Below are 17,416 nucleotides of genomic sequence, written 5' to 3'. Positions count from 1 at the left end.
TGAGTGATGGGGTAATCAGAGCCAAGAGAGGTAATTTCTTTTGCACCCTTTCTTGGTATAAAACATCTACTTCCGAAAAATACCCTTGCAGACCCAGCTCCACTGTACCTGACCTCATTACTTGGGTCAGAGCCTCCCCTGGACTCTCCAGTCTCTGGGCTTTTTCATTTTCTTCTTCCTCTTTTTTTCTTAAGGAAGAGTGTTACTGAAATATAATTCACATACCATAAAATTGACCCTTTTAAAGTGTACAATTCGGTGATTTTTAGTATTTTCACAGTTGTGCAACCATTGCCACTATTTAATTTTACAAATTTTTCATCACCCCGAAAGAAACCTCATATCCATTAAGCAGTCACTCCCCATTTCCCTGTCCACCCCCCGCCCCCGGCATCAACTAATCTACTTTCTTTCTCTATGGATTCCCAGGACATTTCACATAAATGTAACCATACAAAATGTGACCTTTTGTATCTGGCTTCTTTACTACTAGTAACTTTATAGTTTCATTTTAACATTTTACATTACATTCCTTCTGGAATTTACTTTGATAAAAGAAGTGGGGTTATACAGCTTGAATTTATTCCCCCAACTAGTCCCAACACTTTTAAAAATAATCTGTCTTTCCTCTCATGAATTGGAAATGTCACCATTACCATTTACTTAAATCATGTGTATTTTAGTCTGTGCTGGATTCTCTATTTTATTCTATTAGTCTCTCTACATTTTTTCTGGAACCAAACTGTTTTTAATTCTTGTAACTTCAAAATGCAATAAAATATCTAATCTGACTGCCCCCCCCAAATATCTTTCCATTCAGATAGTTTTCGTGTTTATTTCTACTAATGGACCCATTAACATTTTCTAATGTTTAAATTTTTTTTGACTTTTGATTGAGATCACATTGAGTTTAAAGATTAATTTAGCAAGAATTAATATTCCCTAATAGAGATTTTACATTTTCTTTATATAGGTCCTGTCTATTTCTTGTTACGTTTATTTTCAGGTATATTGGTGGTGTTGTTGCTGTTGTAAATGGGATCTTTCCTCCATTATATTTTCTAATCATTTGTCAATTTTGTACATTAATTGTAAAAAAGTAGCTGACCACTTTAATAAATTCACTTATAATTTCTGTATCAGTCAGCTTTTGCTGCATAATAAAACACCCCAAAACATAGTGGCTTAAAACAACAAGCATGTGTTATTCCTCAAGACTCTGCAGATCAACTGGTGTCCTTCTGGTCTAGGCCAGTTCAGTTTATCTCTGCAGTCAATTGGCACCTCAACTGGCCTAGGTAGTCTGGGATGGCCTCATGGGTCTGAGAGTTTGTTCTGTGTCAGTTTGGGTAATGTCAATGACTTGACACATGTGTCTCACCATCCAGCAAGCTAACCTAGGCTTAATTCACAGAGTAGTGGTCTCAGATTTCCTTAAAAAGTTAAAGAGGGCAAGTTCCAATGCACAAGCACTTTTCAAACTTGCTAATTTCCAAATGTTCTAAAGAAAGTCATATAGTTCAACTCAAATTCAAAGTGTGAAGAAATATACTCCACTCCTGAGAAGAGCTTCAAAATTTTGTAGCCATTTTTGCATTTCCCACAACTTCCTAACAGTTCTTTTTACTCTTCAGGTTTCTGGTTATCCTTTGATACAATTACAAATAATAAACCTTTCTTACCTTAAGAGGGTCTTACTTAAGGTATGAAAGGTATCTCTTACCTTAAGAGATACCTCTTAAATTCTTTTCTTATTTAACTGTACTGGTTAGGATTTCCAGAACATTATTAAGGTATAATATCTTCTTCCTTACCTTAATGGTAATTAAAGTATGATACTGGATCTTTATAATGGCAAAAAAAAATCTAGCTATACATGAGATAGTAAGCCTTTCTGGTTTTTGTTTTGATTTTGTTTTGTTTAGTCAGAAATCAATTTTGCTAAATGGTATTTAAGTATCTGAGATGATTATATTGTTTTTCTCCTTTGATTTATTAATATAGTGGCATATTAATACAAATCCAAATAATGAACCATACTTGCATTTTTTTAATATCTTTATTGGAGTATAATTGCGTTACAATGTTGAGTTAGTTTCTGCTGTATAACAAAGTGAATCAGCTATATGTATACATATATCCCCATATCCCCTCCCTCTTAAGCCTCCCTCCCACCCTCCCTATCCCACGCCTCTAGGTGGTCACAGAGCATCAAGCTGATCCCCCTGTGCTATGCGGCTGCTTCCCACTAGTCATCCATTTTACATTTGGCAGTGTATATATGTCAGTGCTACTCTCTCACTTCATCCCAGCTTCCCCTCCCCCACTGTGTCCTCAAGTCCGTTCTCTACCTCTGCGTCTTTATTCCTGCCCTGCCACTAGGTTCATCAGTTCCATTTTTTTAGATTCCATGTATATGCGTTAGCATATGGTATTTGTTTTTCTCTTTCCAACTTACTTCACTCTGTATGACAGACTCTCGGTCCATCCACCTCATTCCTAATAACTCAATTTCATTCCTTTTTATGGCTAAGTAATATTCCATTGTATATATGTGCCACATCTTCTTTATCCATTCATTTGCTGATTTAGGTTGCTTCCATGTCCTGGCTATTGTAAACAGTGCTGCAATGAACACTGTGGTACATGTATCTTTTTGAATTATGGTTTTCTCAGGGTATATGCCCAGTACCTACTTGCATTTCTGGCATGAGTCTGATTTTACCAGGGTGTGTTTTTTGTTACAGCTGGTAGAAAAATTGTGTCTCTATGGATCTGCCTAATCTGGACATTTCATACAAATGGAATTGTACGATACAGGCATACCTCATTTTATTGTGCTTCACTTTATTGTGCTTCACAGATACTGTGTTCTTTATAAATTGAAGGTCTCTGCCAACCCTGCATCAAGCAAGTCTATTGATGCCATTTTTCCAACAGCAGTATTTCTTAATTAAGGCTGTTTTTTCAATGTTTAATTGTTTGTTTAGACATAATGCTATTGCACACTTATTAGACTACAGTACTGTGTAAACATAATTTTTATGTGCACTGGGAAACCAAAAAAATCCTGTGACTCACTTTATTGCGGTAGTCCGCAACTGAACCTGCAGTATCTCCAGGGTATGCCTGTATGTGGACTTTTGTGCATGGCTTCTTTCACTAAGCATGTTTTCAAGATTCCTCCACGTTGTACCATGTATCAGTACATCATTCCTTTTTTATGGCTGAATAATATCCCATTGTATGGCTATACCACACATAAATGATTTTGTGACATCTACTAAGTTCATGCCCACATCATCCTTCTAGTTAGTAGAATTCTTGATATTCTGGTGTTGAAATATCCTTTCAACCCTGGGTCATGATAATTATTCTTTTAATGAATTGCAAGATTCAATTTACTAGTATTTTATTTAGAATCTTGGTATCTTTTTATAAATGAGCTTATTATTTTAAATTCCTTCTGCTTTTAAATTTAGTTCTGATATAAGGGTTATGCTAGCACAGGAAGAGTTGGATAAGGTAGGAAATATTTGTTCCTTAAAAGTTTCATAGAATCTAATCATAGCGTTATAGGATCTGGTTTCTTTTAGGAAGTAGATCTTTGGCTACCATTTCAGTTTCTTCTATGGATATTGGTTTATTCAATTTTTCTATTTCTTCTTGGGCCAGTCTAACAGACAAACAGTGAAGTTTACGAAACAGCTTGATGACATTTCACAAAGCAACACTCAGGTCAAGAAATACAAAATTGCCAATATTCCAGAAATCCCAAAAGTGATTCCCCCTAATCACTACTCCTTTTCTTTTGAAAGATAATTATTACCTTAACTTCTGTGATAATTATTTCCTTGTTTCTCATTGTAGTTTTTCTCCTAAGCATGGAACCCTAAGCAGTATAGTTTGGTTTGACCTGTATTTAAACTTTATATAAATGGAATTATATAATATATATTCTTTTTTTTTCTCATTAAACTTTTTTAATGGGTCTCAAATTCTGTGACAGATTTTTGGTCAAGTTGTTTCCATTAAAAAGTACTGATTTTAAAAGCTAATAACTTAAAACTGCCACAAACAAAACAAATGGTCCACAAAACATTCTCCTTTCCTTCTGAAGGTTTTACAATGCATTGTTATCATTAACCAGTCTTTGCTATTAAACTTAAATGGCCAATTGAGACAAACAGTTCTGAGACCGTTCTTCCACCACTGATTAAGACTGGGGTGGCAGGTATTGAGGATAATATTCATTTAGCCTTCTGAGCTTTCTGGGTAGACTTGGTGACCTTGCCAGCTCCAGCTGCCTTCTTGTCCACTGCTTTGATGACACCCACAGCAACCGTCTGTCTCATGTTATGAACAGCAAAACGGCCCAGAGGAGGATAGTCAGAGCTCTCAACACACATGGGTTTGCCAGGAACCATATCAACGATGGCAGCATCACCAGATTTCAAGAATTTAGGGCCATCTTCCCGCTTTTTCCCAGAATGGCGATCAATCTTCTCCTTCAGCTCAGTGAACTTGCAAGCAATGTGAGCTGTGTGAAAATCCAGCACACGTGCATATCCAGCACTGCTTTGGCCTGGATGGTTCAAGATAATCACCTGAGCTGTGAAGCCAGCTGCTTCCATTGGTGGGTCATTTTTGCTGTCACCAGCCACATTGTCATGACGAACATCTTTGACAGACACATTCTTGACATTGAAGCCCACATTGTCCCCAGGAAGGGCTCCACTCAAAGCTTCATGGTGCATTTCAACAGACTTCACTTCAGTTGTCACTTTGACTGGAGCAAAGGTGACCACCATGCCATGTTTGAGAACACCAGTCTCCACTTGACCCACAGAGACAGTGCCAATACCACCAATTTTGTAGACGTCCTGGAGGGGCAAACACAAGGGCTTGTCAGTTGGGCGAGTTGGTGGTAGGATGCAATCCAGAGCTTCAAGCGGTGTGGTTCTACTGGCATTGCCATCTTTACGGGTGACTTTCCATCCCTTGAACCAAGGCATGTTAGCACTTGGCTCCAGCATGTTGGAATGGTTGAATGTTGACACCATTCCAGCCAGAAATTAGCACAAATGCTACTGTGTCGGGTTTGTAGCCAATTTTCTTAATGTAGGTGCTGACTTCCTTAACAATTTCCTCCTATCTCTTCTGGCTGTAGGGTGGCTCAGTGGAATCCATTTTGTTAACTCTAACAACTAGTTGTTTCACACCCAGAGTGTGGCCAGAGTGTAGGCCAGAAGGGCATGCTCACAGGTCTGCCCATTCTTGGAAATACCTGCTTCAAATTCACCAACACCAGCAGCAACAATCAGGACAGCACAGTCAGCCTGGCATGTGCCTGTAATCATGTTTTTGATGAAGTCTCTGTGTCGTGGGGCATCAATGATGGTCACATAGTACTTGCTGGTCTCGAATTTCCATAGGGAGATATCAATGGTGATACCACGCTCGCGTTCAGCTTTCAGTTTGTCCAAGACCCAGGCATACTTGAAGGAACCCTTTCCCCTCTCGGCAGCCTCCTTCTCAAACTTTTCAATGGTTCTCTTGTCTATCCCACCACATGTGTAGATCAGATGGCCAGTAGTGGTAGACTTCCCCGAATCTACGTGTCCAATTGCAACGATGTTGATGTGGGTCTTCTCCTTTCCCATTTTTGCTTAGGTTTTGCTTAGGTTTTCACGACACCCGTGTCCTGGCAGCAAACCCGTTGGGAAAAAAGTTAATATATATTCTTGTGGATCTGGCCTCTTCTACTCAACAATATGTTTTTAAGATTCACCCAGGTTGTTATGTGTAGCTACTGTTATTGTTTTACTCTGCTTAATAGTATTTTATTGTATGAATATACCACTATTTGTTTATTCATTCTTCTGTCGATGGGCTTTGAGGGAGTTCCCAGTTGGAGATGATTACAAATAGAGCTGCTATGAACACAAAAGACATGTTCTTGTATATGTCTTTTAAAGAACGTGTGCACATATTTTTATTGGGTATATTCTTATAAATGGCATTGCTGGGTAAAAATTTATATGTACCTTCAACTTTATTAAATACTATAAAAAATTTTCCAAAGTGTTGTACCAATCGGCACTCTTCCAGCACCATATAAGAGCATCTGTTGTCCACATCCTCATCAACACCCGGTAGTGCTGGTCTTTTAATTTTGGCCATTCTGGTGGGTATATAAAGATGTCTGGTTATAGTTTTTATTTGCATTTCTCTAATTATTAGGGATGTTAAGTATCTTTTCGTATGCTTATTGTCCATTGGATATACTTTTTTTTCCCCAGAAGCATCTGTTCAAATCTTTTGCCCATTTTTCTTCTGGGTTGACTGTCATTTTCTTATTGGTTTATAGGATTTCTTTATGTATTTCATACATGAGCTCTTTGTAGGTTATAGGTGTTGCAAATATTTTCTGCATATTCTGTATCCTTTAATAAATGGAAAGTATGAATACCAATGTTAAATTAATCTCAAATTTATCAGTCTTTTTCTTTATGATCAGTTCTTTTTGTCTTCTATTTTAAGTCTTTCCTTACCTTTAATGAGGTTTTAAATTTTAATGTACTCAAATGATCTTTTTCTTTATGATTAGTACTTATTAAAAATCTTTTCTTATCTTGAAGTCATGAAGCTCATTTTCCTTTAGAGGCTTTATTTAGCCTTTTACATTTAAGTCTATGATACATCTAGAATGAATTTTTTAATGTACGGAGTTTTCCATTTTTAATATTTGGTTAAACAAAATACATCTTTTGTAAACAAACTCAGCACAAGGCCAACAAAAAGAAAAGCATGAAAAACAAAAAGCCCAGGGTTGCCCCTTACTGGGCATCAGGGTCAGGCTTGCCCCCTTCCTTAAAGGAAGTGGGGCTTTTTGCCCTTGGGCATCAGCATGGGTCCCTGTTCCTAAGCACCAGAATTGGATATGAACAGAGAAACCAGCCCTGAAATGTTTAAGCATCTTTGCATATCCCTTTGGCTCATGGACTCCAAGTGCATGGGGATGGAATGAATTTTCATGTATAGTATGAGGTAGGTGTCAAGTTTCTCCACATAATTTATTCAATTCTCCCAGCACCATTTATTGAAAAGATTATCTTTTCTTTAATGCTTTGCAGTGTCTCTTTTGTCATAAATAAAATATCCACATATGCATGGATCTTCTTATGGATTTATACTCTTATTTCATTGGTCGGTATGTCCATCCTTGTGACACAATTATTTATAATACATGTAATGTACAGTAGAGTAAGTCCTCCCACTTTGTATTTCTTCAAGATTGTGTGGGTTATTCTAGGCCCTTTGCATTTCCATATTATCAAGTTTCAAAAAAGAATTTTGGCTAGATTTTGTTGGCTACCAAATTTTTTAAAAACCCTCTATTTGATCTTCTAAATAATCATTTGAATATTATTTCTTGGTTTCATGAGTTACACATCAGCAAACATATATAGTGTGCCTGCCTTAGGTAAAGTAACTGACCAGGTTCAAAAATATCTCTGATATGAGCTGAATCACTCATCTTCACAAAATATGTTGCCTTAGGAAACTGCCTTCTTATGAGAGTCATTCCTATAGGAGCGCCTTAAATTCCTTCCTCTCAGTAAACCCAAGAGTAATTGTCCTCTCTTTCCAGTCTCCAGAGGATAACATAAATATCTGTAGAACTAGAAAGGAAAATGAGTAAAAGGATACAAATCATTTACAGAATAAGACTTTACAGGTGCAAAATGTAGCTACAAAATTCTTATTCAAAGTATGACAGTTCTCAGTCCAGAGACTTATTTGCTTGGGTTCTCAATTCTTTCGTCCATTTCCTCTTTTCACCCTGTCTTTCTTTTCTTGCCTCCAATATTTTCTTCAACCCAAGGCTTTTCTCCTTAACTGCCCCTATTGCTTGCCCTCCAGCTCTTTGTATCTGTGTATCGGCAGAAGCACAGAGGCTCTCTCTTCTAAATATTAAAGGCATGCCTGACTTCTCAAGATTATCTTCCCAAGTCACTGAACAAATCTCAAGAGCTGTTGCGTATTTGAGGGTACATACCTGGGAAGCAGTTCCCCAGAAAGCTACATGGCAGTCTTGCTAAGTACTTCACAGTTCTGAGTCCCATTTTAAACAAGAGTGAAAAACTGCCTGAAGTTCAAGGGCAGAGCTGGAATTATAGTTCAAAGCTTTTGGCTGGTCTGCTATACTATTAACTAACCCACCTGGTTATTAATGGTATCACAAATCATGCCTCAGTCTAGGTGAGCTTGTAAAGGAAGCACCAACCACTGTGTTAACCATTTACCTCTTTATGAGATGTTTTTTCTTTTTTAACTAAGGCTTTCCGTATCAATCTTGAAAAGTATGGGAAAGAGAATCTAACATCGAGAATCTAAACACCAGCCATAATCTTACCACTTAGACCGTATTACCCTTATTACTTTGGCATATACTTCCAGGCTTTCTTAATGCATAGCTGATATTATACATAATTTTATTTTCTGCCTAAAATTACATCAAAAGCAGGTTTCTATGTCTTTACATTTTTAATATTAATAAATGGCTGTAAAATATTCCTTTGAATCGTAAAGAAGTGAACAGTTTCCCTTTTATTAGATTGTAACTTATTTCCAATTTCATCACAGTTGTAAATAACATTGATGTGAAAAACCGCATGAATGACTCTTTGTCTGTATTTTGGGTTATTTCCATAGGCAAAATATGTATCTGATAAAGAACCTGTATCCAGAATTTTTTATTTTTTGTCACGCCACGCAGCTTGCGGGATCTTAGTTCCCCGACCAGGGATTGAACCCAGGCCCTCGCAGTGAAAGCACCGAGTCCTAACCACTGGACCTCCAGGGAATTCCCTATCCAGAATATTTTTAAAAACTCTTACAAATCAATAATAAAAACCAAACAACCCATTTTTTAAAAATTGAAGTATATGGTTGATGTACAATATTATATAAGTTACTGGTGTACAATATTCACACTTTTTAAAGGTTATATCCCATTTATAGTATTATAAAATATTGGCTATATTCCCCATGTTGCACAATATATACACTTATAGCTTATTTTATACCTAGTAGTTTTTACCTCTTAATCCCCTACCCCTATATTGCCCCTTCCCCGTTCCCTCTCCCTACTGGTAGCCACTAATTCATTCTCTATATCCGTGAGTCTGCTTCTTTTTTGTTATATTCACTAGTTTGTTGTATTTTTTTTAATAAACTTTATTTATTTATTTATTTTTATTTTGGGGGGCTGCATTGGGTCTTCGTTGCGCGCGGGCTTTCTCTAGTTGTGGCGAGCAGGGGCTACTCTTCGTTGTGGTGCGCAGGCTTCTCATTTGTGGTGGCTTCTCTTATTGCAGAGCACGGGCTCTAGGTGCGTGGGCTTCAGTAACTATGGCTCCTGGGCTCTAGAGGGCAGGCTCAGTAGTTGTGGGGCATGGGCTTAGCTGCTCCGCAGCATGTGGGATCTTCCCGGACCAGGGATCGAACCCGTGTCCCCTGCATTGGCAAGCGGCTTCTTAACCACTGCACCACCAGGGAAGTCCCTGTTGTGTTTTTTAGATTCCACATATAAATGACATCATACAGTATTTGTCTTTCTCTGTCTGACTTATTTGACTTAGCATAATACCCTCCAAGTCCATCCATGTTGCTACAAATGGCAAAATTTCATTCTTTTTATGACTAAGTAGTATTCCATTGTGTATGCGTACCACATCTTTTTTATCCATTTAACTGTCGATGGATACTTAGGTTGCTTCCATATCTTGGCAATTGTAAATAATGCTGCTATGAACTTTGGGGTGCATGTATCTTTTCAAATTAGTGTTTTTGTTTTTTCAGATGTATACCCTTGGAATGGAATTGCTGGGTCATATGGTAGTTCTGTTTTTAGTTTCTTGAGAAACCTCCATACTGTTTGCCACACTGGCTGCACCAATTTACATTCCTACCAACGGTGTACAAGGGCTCCCTTTTCTACACATACTTGCCAACATCTGTTACTTGTGTTCTTTTTTTTTTTTTAATTGAAATATAGTTGATTTACAATGTCATGTTAGTTTCAGGTTTACAGCACAGTGATTCATATATATATATATATATATATATATATATATATATATTTATACTTTTTCATATTCTTTTCCCTTATAGGTTATTACAAATATAGAGTATAGTTCCCTGTGCTATACAGTAGGTCCTTGTTGGTTACATATTTTATATATAGTAGTGTGTATATGTTAATCCCAAACTCCTAATTTATCCCTCCCCCACCCTTGCCCCTTTGGTAACCATAAGTTTGTTTTCTATGTCTGTGAGTCTCTTTCTATTTTGTAAATAAGTTCACTTATAGCATATTTTAGATTCCACATGTAAGTAACATCATGTGATATCTGTCTGGCTTATTTCACTTAGTATGATAATCTCTAAGTCTATCCATGTTGCTGCAGATGGCATTATTTCATTCTTTTTATGGCTGAGTAATATTCCGTTGTATATATATACCACATCTTCTTTATCCATTCCTCTGTCAATGGACATTTAGGTTGCTTCCATGTCTTGGCTATTGTAAATAGTGCTGCAATGAACACTAGGTGCATGTATCTTTTTGAATTATGGTTTTCTCTGGATATATGCCCAGGAGTGAGATAGCAGGATCATATGGCAACTCTATTTTTAGTTTTTTAAGGAACGTCCATACTATTCTCCATAGTGTCTACACCAAATTCCTTTCCCACTAACAGTGTAGGAGGGCTCCTTTTTCTCCACACCCACTCCAGCATTTATTATTTATAGACTTTTTGGTGATGGTCATTCTGACTGGAGTGAGGTGATACCTCATTGTAGTTTTGATTTGCATTTCTCTAATTAGCAATGCTGAGCATTTTTTCTGTGTGCCTGTTGGCCATCTGCATGTCTTCTTTGGAAAAATGTCTGTTTAGATCTTGTGCCCATTTTTTGACTGAGTTGTTTGTTTTTTTGATATTGAGTTGTATGAGCTCTTTCTATATTTTGGAATTTAATCCCTTGTCAGTCATATCATTTGCAAGTATTTTCTCCCATTCTGTAGGTTGTCTTTTCTTTTTATTTATGGTTTCCTTTGCTGTGTTTATTTGCATTCTCTTTGATGATAGCCATTCTGACAGGCAAACAACCCAATTTTTAAATGGGAAAAGAAAGTGGACAATTTACCAAAGAAGATATACTCAAGACAAATAAGCACATGAAAATATACTTAACAACATTAGTCATATGGGAAACACAAATTAAAAGAACAATGAAGTAATACTACACATCTACTTGAATGGCTAAAATTTTTTTAACTGACAATGCAAAGTGTTGGCAATGATAAGGAGCAACTGGAATTCTCATATTTTGCTGATGGGAATGAAAATGATGCAGTCCCTTTGGAAAATAGTTTATCAGTGTTTTATAAAGTTAAATTACACTTACCATACAACTCAGCAATTGTCTTCCTAGAAATGAAATAAAATTCTACTCCCCCAAAAAAGGAAAATATATGTCCACACAAAGACCTGTATGTGAATATTCATAGCACTTAATTCATAATAACCCAAAACAAAACAATGCAAATGTTCATCAACTGGTAAATGGGTAAACAAACAATTGTGATATATCTATACAATACAATATTTCTCAGCAATAAAAATGAGTGAGTTATTAATACCTGCAACAATATAGATAAATCTCAAATGCAATATGCTAAGAAGCCAGACACAAAAGACTACTATATGATTTCATTTATATGACATTCTAGAAAAGGCAAAACTATAGTGACAGAAAGAAACTTTTTGAGGTAGTGGAAATGTCTTGATTGTTGTGATGGTTACATGACTGTACATTTGTTAAAACACATTAAATTTGTGTGCTTAAAATGAGTAAATTTTTCTTGTATGTAAATTACATCTCAATAAGCAGATTTTTTAAATAAGGAATGATTCTGAGTTGTTGTTTTTTTCCACTTGGGCAGCTGACCTGAAGTAGAACCCGAGAACACATGGGGAAATTCAGAAAGAGAAGTAGGACTTGAGGGATGCGGAGGATGGTGTCAGGATAATGACTTCTGGTTTTGGACGTGTTAATAAGGTTGAGTTAATGAGGGCACAGAGAGAGAAAAGAGACATATAGAAATGAGAAGGAAAAAAAACTCATATGCAGTAAGAAAGAAAGCATAAAATTGAGAAAAGGAAAGATGATTATTGTACATAGGCTTTTTTGTGTTGCCTGTTTTTGTCTCAATTTAATTTCTTTTTTTCCCTCTTTATTCTCTTGGTGTTTCCTTTTCCCAGGGGTTCTTACACACCATGTGTGACCATTCTGTGCTTCCAAAGTCTCCCTCTAAACAGACCACACACACACACACACACACACACACACACACACACCCCAACAATAACACAACCAAATGAGAACAATAGGTGGAAAAAGTAAAGCAAAAAACCCCAAGAAGCTAAAGATGTTTAGCCCCTGCCCTAACATGCATTGGTAGGGAGGGTTCACTATTGGTCCTTCACTTTCTACAGGGAGAAACCGCAGAAAAGTACCAGGTTATTTGCCTTGAGTTTAAACAGTGGAATAGGAAATGAGCTTTAATAACTCCATTAGGACCTGGGCCAAGGACTTTTCCTATGGGTTTGTTGTGAATAATTAAAGGTTAATGATGGCATTTTTCTTTCAGCCTGGGGGAGGCAACCACACCAGTCATGATCCTAATTGAATCCAACTGGGAAACTCCAGAAATTTTCAATAACAAATTTGCCATGGTTCTGGGCCTTTCATTCTGTATCCACGAAAGGCAATGAAGCTGTATTTTTATTTCCATCCTATGGTTGAGGAAATTAAAATTTAGAAAAGCAATGGAATCTACCCACTCCCTCATAAAAAGGACCAAAGGACAGATGTTCGGGGCAGTTTGGCATTTTGTTTTTAGGAAAGGCAGACAAGAGCTTCTCGGGCTGTCGAGGCCTGGGTTCTCCACGAGTTGTCAGGAGAACGCCTAGATCCTCTCCACCTTCTCTGGACCAGGTTTGTGAACTGCTATCACATTAGTAGCCGTGGCTCAGAGAAGGACAGGGTAGGACTATTTGGGGTCATTGAGATCTTCTGAGAGAGCCGATGAACGGAGCGGCTTGGCTTCTGCCCCAAACACATATCAAGATGCTTTTCACTCCAACTTTACTCCACTTTATACAATATCACGTGGCTAGAGAGTGTACGAGCCGGGGGGTGAGCCCAAATTCTGTCTAACTGCAAAGCCTTGCTCTCAGCCGTCATATTCTGCTGCCTCCTATCCTTCTCGAAAACTTCCAGTATAGGTATTATTATAGGTAAAAAAGAAAAAGGAAGAAAAGAAGAAGGGAGAGAGGGAAGGGAAGGAGGGAGGGAGGGAAGGGGATGCCCTCTATTTCCGTTTCCATATGTTTCCATAAAGAACCTTCCAGTCTGCTTTTTAGAGGAGAGGAGAGCACTATCTCCCACCCCTGTCACTCATTCTCCCCAAGGAAGGAGTCATTTGCCAGAATGATGAGGTTAGGAGAAAGGCCACTCTTACATGCAGCAGCAAATGTTTAGTAATTGGCTTTGGGATGGGGGAAGAGCCCTGACTTGCAGCACAGGCCAGTTCCCATGGTGTAAACACCTCCACCTCCACCATGGCTGATTTCAAGCTACTGAAGTAAGGTCAACCAGTTTGCAAAATTCCTGAAAACTGAACACTCAGCTCCCATGAGCTGTTATGTGGGGCACCAGCACATCGACACCCACGTAACATGGTTATGTGGGCCTCAGCTCCCTGCTGTTAACAGACCCCAGATCTCCTCCTCTGTCACTCCATTGCTTCCACTTCTTCCCGAAAAGCGTCACCTGTTTCCCTGGGGCACCTAACTCTTTAAGGAGTTTGGGACTTGGAGAAGTTCAGCCTTTCTCTCTCTCCTTCTCGCTCTCTCTCTCTCTCTCTCTCTCTCTCTCTCTCTCACACCCACACACATACATACACACAATTAAAGAAAAGAAAAGAAAGAAATGTTTTTTGTAGCATCTTCTGCTTTCTACCCTACAACACAGACTTCACCTGATGAAGGAACACAAAGGCCAGGCTACCTGCCTTGAACAGGAGAAGGAAAAATCTAATATAGCATGAACAAAACCCAGTTCATAGAAACTTCACTCTCCGCTGCTCTGTCCTCTACAAGGAAGGGACAAGGACAGTCTTCAGTCTGCGTCCGTGTCCTAAATGAGTTCCCAGTGCTGGGTGACATCTTTGTAAGACTCCAGCCTGGACTCTGAGCCCATTTCTTTTTTTTTTTTAATTTTTATTTATTTATTTACTTACTTATGGCTGTGTTGGGTCTTCGTTTCTGTGCGAGGGCTTTCTCTAGTTGTGGCAAGCGGGGGCCACTCTTCATCGCGGTGCGCGGGTCTCTCTCACTATCGCGGCCTCTCCTGTTGCGGAGCACAGGCTTCAGACGCGCAGGCTCAGTAGTTGTGACTCACGGGCCTAGTTGCTCCGCGGCACGTGGGATCTTCCCGGACCAGGGCTCGAACCCATGTGCCCTGCATTGGCAGGCATATTCTCAACCACTGCGCCACCAGGGAAGCCCTGAGCCCATTTCTGACCTCCCCCTTTTGGAGGCTCTTCTCCTGCCGGGTCTGCCATCCCACAAGCCCTGGCTCTTACTTGTCTATTGAGGCTGGGTCCTGGGCTGGGGGCCAGGGTGGATACGTGAGAGCATCATGATTGACAGCCCCATCCAGATCCCATGGAATGGGGGTTGACTTTCTCCGAAGGAGGGGAGTATACTGTTTCCAGAAGGAAAGAAGGATGACGTGAGGACCAAAGGCATCCACCACAGGACTTCAGATATAAATGAGTTGATAGAATAGAAGCATCTACTCCCAATAATCAAAGCTGGGGAAGCACAAGAAAATCAGACAGTGGGGCTTCAGTGAGGGCATGTGACTGAGACCTCTCAAAGCAGTAAAGCCTTCTTCAGAGCCTGCATCCAGGTACAAACCCAGTTCAGCCAGCCTACTGTCCACAGTGTGTCCACCGCTGGGCCCACTGCTACCCCTGCAGATACAGGCTTTCCCAAACATCAGCACTTTATTTCCTGGGACCCAGGCAAGGTTGAAAGGCTGGCTGGGCTCCCATAGAACTTATGTTGTCCACTCAGTTCCTGAGCATGGGAGAGTGCTTATGTTGGGCCAGATCCCTGGGCTGGGACCTAATTTGTGCTGAGATGCCCTGGAAGGCAAATGTGGTTCAACCTGAGCCCAACCAATAGCCAGGCACCGACGTCCAGAGGTGCTTGAGTCAGTTGGTAGGACGCTGGGCCTGCTCCAGGTCTGAGTTCAAAACCACAGCAGTTTTCTCCTTGGATTTTGTGGGGCTTATTCACAATGCCCCCTGCTGACCATTTCTGGTTAACCTTGTGTCTTCTGGATCTCTGGTCAATTCAGTTCATGAAACTAATCCAGGGCCCTCTAGAGTGACACAGTGAAGTCAAATAATAGATGTGAAGATGCTTTGGAGAACTGAAAAAGGAAGTCTATATAAATGCAATGGATCATTATTGTAAAGCCAAGATTGAGGTGGACAGAAGTAAATGCTTCCCTTGTCTTCAAAACTTGCCTTCTCCTGTATACCTTTTCAGTAGCATATTATTTCAGTGGAAAGAAATTAATCGTAATGGACTGAATTGTTTTCCCCCCAAATTTGTATGTTGAAGTCCTAACCCCCAATTCCTCATAATGTGACTGTATTTGGAGACAGGACCTTTAAAGTGGTAGTGAAGTTAAAATGGGGTCATTAGGGTGGTCTCTGATTCAGTACGACTGGTATCCTTACAAGAAGAAGAAATTAAGATGTAGACACAAACAGAGGGAAGACCACGAGAAGACACAGAGAGAAGGCAGCCATCTACATGCGGAAGAGAAAGGCCTCAGGTGAAACGAATCTTGCTAATGTCTGGATCTCAGACTTTGAACCTCCAGAACTGTAAAAAAATTTCTATTGTTCAAGCCACCTAGTCTGTGGGTGTTGGGCTGCACCCCACAGGCCTGTAAGCCCTGTACTCACCCAGCCTCAAAACTGAAGAAGAGCCTGGAGTTAACGGCTGAGACATCAGTGGTTTAATGGATGGGGGAGCTTACACATCTGAAGCAAGGTCCTGGAGCGACACCCCTGTGTCTGTGGCAGATGGCGGGCAGGACGTGGCGGCAGTCTTCGCTCCCAGGGGAAGAAGGAGATTACCAATTATAGGAGGAATTGACATCTGGTTCACTCACTGGTTGCCAGGGAAACCAGCAGAGTGGTGCACCCCTCACAACCCCTTTGACAAACTATCATAGTGGAGATAGTTCTGATTTAAAGATTAGAATAATCATTAGCTGGGGCCAGAGGCAAGTACATAGGCACTTACTGATTAGGCTCTATGATTAAGGGGGAAGGCCAGTCATGTGAGTAGGGTGTAGGTGAAGCAGGGACTGGTCAAGCAGGGGATGTACAGAGAGCAAGAGAACAGCCATCTTGGGTGGCCCAAATTTACAGTGGTAATTGTTAAGGCAGCTCTAGCAAACTGATACATCAGTCTATGATATATTTTAGCCCTGCTATTATAACTAAGTTTTACTGTACCTAAAACAAGGCCCTGCCTCAGGAATTCATGACCTAGAAGGAAAAGATAGGCAAATACAATTAATTATTATGGGTGTTATTAATAATGCTACCTACTGTATGCCAGATACTTTGCCTATGTTGTCTTTAATCCTCACAAGAATCCTAAAATATTGTACAGATGAGAAAGTAAAGGCACAGAGAGGCTTAGAACTTTCTCAAGGTCATAGAGTTATTATCAAGACAATAATTGAATCTATGTTCATCTGATTCAAAAATCTGTTTTATCCCCCACTAGGCCCACCCTCTCTGCACAGAAGGCAGTGGGAACATGAACGGAGCAGGAGGGAGGGTGAGAAGATGATCGTGGTAGACATTGGTGGTCTACTTTCTTTTCCTGGTAACAGCGCCTTCTCTTTTATTGGAGAATGGCTCCTCAACAAAGGGAGTACCCATCCTCCCTCCCCAGGTCCAGAGGGATGGTCCAAGGCCTGGCCAATCATAACTTTATCCCTCCATCCACAGGTCAATGACTGTGCATATGTCTGCAGCCATGCTAACCTTAGTTTTTCCCATAATTTTTATAAGCTAAAACTAGGAGAAAGAAATTTTTGCTCTCCCCTGAGATGTCTAAACTGTATATAAGCCTGGAGCACCCTGTGACCACATTTTCCCCAAGCAAGAGAAAATGAGATAAACTCATAACAAGAAACCAAAGTGTGTGTGTGTGTGGAGACAGAGACAGAGACAGAGACA

At 39.6% G+C, this 17,416-nt stretch overlaps 1 pseudogene; it reads right to left on the bottom strand.

Annotated features, from left to right (window-relative positions):
* Nucleotides 1-4,097: 4,097 nt before the first annotated feature.
* Nucleotides 4,098-5,669, bottom strand: LOC132376688 (elongation factor 1-alpha 1-like; annotated as a pseudogene).
* Between the last annotated feature and the right edge of the window lie 11,747 nt (nucleotides 5,670-17,416).

Source organism: Balaenoptera ricei, chromosome 13 (assembly GCF_028023285.1).
Source record: "Balaenoptera ricei isolate mBalRic1 chromosome 13, mBalRic1.hap2, whole genome shotgun sequence".
Classification (NCBI taxonomy): Eukaryota; Metazoa; Chordata; class Mammalia; order Artiodactyla; family Balaenopteridae; genus Balaenoptera; species Balaenoptera ricei.
This window is presented reverse-complemented; position numbering and strand designations above follow the sequence as displayed.